We start from the raw sequence: 4,635 nt of genomic DNA, 5'->3' as shown, positions 1-4,635 counted from the left end.
GGTGGTGGGGCGACGGGGCGGGGGGCGCTGGGGCGGCGGCGGCGGGGTGGTGCGACGGGGCTGGCGAGAGGTGGGAGAGAAAGAGAGAGAGGGGGGGATGGGGCGCGGCCCCGTTAACGTTACGTGGGGCCCTCCCTCTTTGCCGTCCGCCACCCTTTGCCGTCCGCTAGCGGACGGCAAAGAGGGGACCCGTTAGGTTTTTTTTGCAGCTCGTCAGTGGGGCCCCTCCCTCTTTGCCGTCCGCTAGCCGACGGCAAAGAATCTTTGCCGTCCGCTAGCAGACGGCAAAGAACTGGCTGATGGCAAACTTGGTCTTTGCCATCAGCCAGTTCTTTGCCGTCCGCTTTTTGGAAGCTGATGGCAAAGAGCTTCTTTGCCGTCCGCTAGCGGACGGGAAAGAACTGGCAGATGGCAAAGTAGCTGATTCCAGTAGTGTTAAACTTGACGAGCCTAGCATATAACAGATATGGCCTCGGAACACTGAGACCGAAAGGTCGAGTGTGAATCATATAGTAGATATGATCAACATAGTGATGTTCACCATTGAAAACTACTCCATCTCACGTGATGATCGGACATGGTTTAGTTGATTTGGATCACGTGATCACTTAGATGATTAGAGGGATGTCTATCTAAGTGGGAGTTCTTAAGTAATATGATTAATTGAACCTAAATTTATCATGAACTTAGTACCTGATAGTATTTTGCTTGTCTATGTTGATTGTAGATAGATGACCCGTGTTGTTGTTCCGTTGAATTTTAATGCGTTCCTTGAGTAAGCAAAGTTGAAAGATGATGGTAGCAATTACACGGATTGGGTCCGTAACTTGAGGATTATCCTCATTGCTGCACAGAGGAATGATATGTCTCCAACGTATCTACTTTTCCAAACACTTTTGCCCTTGTTTTGGACTCTAACTTGCATGATTTGAATGGAACTAACCCGGACTGACGCTGTTTTCAGCAGAATTACCATGGTGTTATTTATGTGCAGGAGCAAACATTCTCGGAATGACCTGAAACTTCACGGAGACACTTTTCAGAAAATAAGAAAAATACCTGCCAAATATGAAGGCCAGGGGGCCCACCGTCTCTCCACGAGGGTGGGGGGCGCGCCCCCCTACCTCATGGGCCCCCTGTTGCCTCTCCGACTCCAACTCCACCTCCATATATTGAGTTTCGGGGAGAAAAAATCAGAGAGAAGAAATCATCACGTTTTACGATACGGAGCCACCGCCAAGCCCTAAAACCTCTCAGGAGGGCTGATCTGGAGTCCGTTCGGGGCTCCAGAGAGGGGGATTCATCACCGTCGTCATCATCAACCATCCCCCATCACCAATTTCATGATGCTCACCGCCGTGCGTGAGTAATTCCATCATAGGCTTGCTGGATGGTGATGGGTTGGATGAGATTTATCATGTAATCGAGTTAGTTTTGTTAGGGTTTGACCCCTAGTATCCACTATGTTCTGAGATTGATGTTGCTATGACTTTGCTTTGCTTAATGCTTGTCACTAGGGCCCAAGTGCCATGATTTCAGATCTGAACCTATGATGTTTTCATCAATATATGAGAGTTCTTGATCCTATCTTGCAAGTCTATAGTCACCTATTATGTGTTATGAACCGTTAACCCCGAAGTGACAATAATCGGGATACTTACCGGTGATGACCGTAGTTTGAGGAGTTCATGTATTCACTATGTGCTAATGCTTTGTTCCGGTTCTCTATTAAAAGGAGGCCTTAATATCCCTTAGTTTCCGTTAGGACCCCGCTGCCACGGAGGGTAGGACAAAAGATGTCATGCAAGTTCTTTTCCATAAGCACGTATGACTATATTCGGAATACATGCCTACATTACATTGACGAATTGGAGCTAGTTCTGTGTCACCCTATGTTATGACTGTTACATGATGAACCACATCCGGCATAATTATCCATCACTGATCCGATGCCTACGAGCTTTCCATATACTGGTTTACGCTTATTTACTTTCTCGTTGCTATTGTTACAATCACTACAAAATACCAAAAACATTACTTTGCTTTCGTTACTCTTTTGTTACCGTTACCATCACTATCATATTACTTTGCTACTAAACACTCTACTGCAGATACTAAGTTTCTAGTGTGGTTGAATTGATAACTCAGCTGCTAATACTTGAGAATATTCTTTGGCTCCCCTTGTGTCGAATCAATAAATTTGGGTTGAATACTCTACCCTCGAAAGCTGTTGTGATCCCCTATACTTGTGGGTTATCAAGACTAATTTCTGGCGCCATTGCCGGGGAGCATAGCTCTATTCTTTGGGTCACTTGGGATTTATATCTGCTGGACACTATGAAGAATTTGAAAGACGCTAAGACAACAATTTATCCCTCAACTACGAGGGGAGGTAAGGAACTGCCATCTAGCTCCGCACTTGATTCACCTTCTGTTATGAGTAAGCTTACGACACCTCAACCTGCTTCTGCTATTCGTTCTGATATGTCGCATGTTATTGATGATGCTACTTCTGCTATACATGATACTTATGATGAAACTACTTCTATGCTTGATACTACTGTGCCACTTGGTGATTTTCTCGAGGAACGACTTGCTAGGGCTAGAGAGATTGAAAATATTGAATCTGATTATGAAGATGAAAGTGATGATGAAGAATCAATTGTTATTCCTGAGGGTTATTTATTTGATCAAGAAGCTACTTTAGCTATTTTAGCTTGCAAAGATAGATATGAACTCAAAAGGTTATTAGCTAAATGGAATAAGCAATCTCTAAATGCTAGGATGAGACCTGACCCTGCTTTTGCTACTTCATCTATCTGTGTTACTGATAAGGATTATGAATTCGCTGTTGATCCTGATATAATTACTTTGGTTGAATCTGATCCTTTTCATGGCTATGAATCTGAAACTGTTGTGGCACATCTTACTAAATTAAATGATATAGCCACCCTGTTCACTAATGATGAGAGATCTCACTACTTTTATATCCTTAAAATATTTCCGTTATCATTAAAGAGTGATGCTAAGATATGGTTTAATTCTCTTGATCCTGGTTGTGTGCATAGTCCCCGGGATATGATTTACTACTTCTCTACTAAATATTTCCCTGCTCATAAGAAACAAGCTGCTTTAAAGGAAATATACAACTTTGTGCAAATTAAAGAAGAGAGTCTCCCACAAGCTTGGGGGAGGCTTCTCAAGTTACTTAATGCTTTGCCTGATCATCCTCTTAAGAAAAATGAAATACTTGATATCTTTTACAATGGACTAACCGATGCTTCCAGAGATTACCTGGATAGTTGTGTTGGTTCTCTTTTCAAGGAAAGAACACCAGATGAAGCTGAAATCTTATTGAATAATATGTTGACAAATGAAAATAATTGGGCACCTCCTGAGCCAGATCTTGCTCCAATTAATGATCCTATTCCTAAACCAACTCCGAAGAAGAGAGGTGTCCTATTTCTCAGTCCCGAAGATATGCAAGAGGCAAAGAAATCTATGAAAGAAAAAGGTATTAAAGCTGAAGATGTTAAGAATTTACCTCCTATTGAAGAAATACATGGTCTTAATTTACCGCCTATTGAAGAAACATATGATCTTGATCCTTTATTTATTAAAGAACCTCCAGACCCCGATAACCCGACACAGGTAGTAAAGGTAAATTCTCTCTATAGATATGATAAAGCTGAAATCCCTCCTACTAAAATTGCTAGTCAATGCTTGGGTGAGTTTGATAATTTTATGTTTAAGCAGGAAGACTTCAATGCTTATTTCGGTAGACAATTAAAACAATATGCTGATATGATTAAATACTTGGGTGATTATATGGCTAATATTAGAGGTGAATTTAAACTTGTTAGCAAACATGCTTCTATGGTTACCACTCAAGTAGAACAAGTACTTAAAGCTCAAAAGGAATTGCTCAATGAGATGAATAGTAAGAAAAATAATTATGCTGTTAAAGTGGCTACTAGAACTGGTAGAATGACTCGGGAACCTTTGTATCCTAAAGGCCACCCTAAGAGAATTGAGCAAGATTCTCAGAGAAATAAAATTGATGCACCTAGTTCTTCTAAAAAGAAGAAAAAGAAAAATGATAGAATTGTGCAAACTTCTAGTGAACCTATTGCTGAACCACCTGATAATCCAAATGATATCTCTATGTCTGATGTTGAAACACAATCTGGCAATGAACATGAACCTAATGAAAATGTTAAAAATGATGTTCATAATAATGCTCAACCTAGTAATGATAATGATGTAGAAATTGAACCCGCTGTTGATCTTGATAGCCCACAATCAAAGAATCAACGTTATGATAAACGAGACTTTGTTGCTAGGAAGCACGGTAAGGAAAGAGAACCATGGGTTCAGAAACCCATGCCTTTTCCTCCCAAACCATCCAAGAAAAAGGATGATGAGGATTTTGAGCACTTTGCTGAAATGATTAGACCTATCTTTTTGCATATGCGATTGACTGATATGCTCAAAATGAATCCTTATGCTAAGTACATGAAAGATATTGTTACAAATAAAAGAAAGATACCAGAAGCTGAAATTTCCACCATGCTTGCTAATTATACTTTTAAGGGTGGAATACCAAAGAAACTTGGAGATCCAGGAGTACCTACT

This window comes from Triticum dicoccoides, chromosome 1A (assembly GCF_002162155.2).
Source record: "Triticum dicoccoides isolate Atlit2015 ecotype Zavitan chromosome 1A, WEW_v2.0, whole genome shotgun sequence".
NCBI classification, from domain to species: domain Eukaryota; kingdom Viridiplantae; phylum Streptophyta; class Magnoliopsida; order Poales; family Poaceae; genus Triticum; species Triticum dicoccoides.
The sequence above is the reverse complement of the archived record's forward strand: the minus strand, read 5'-3'. Positions refer to the sequence as shown.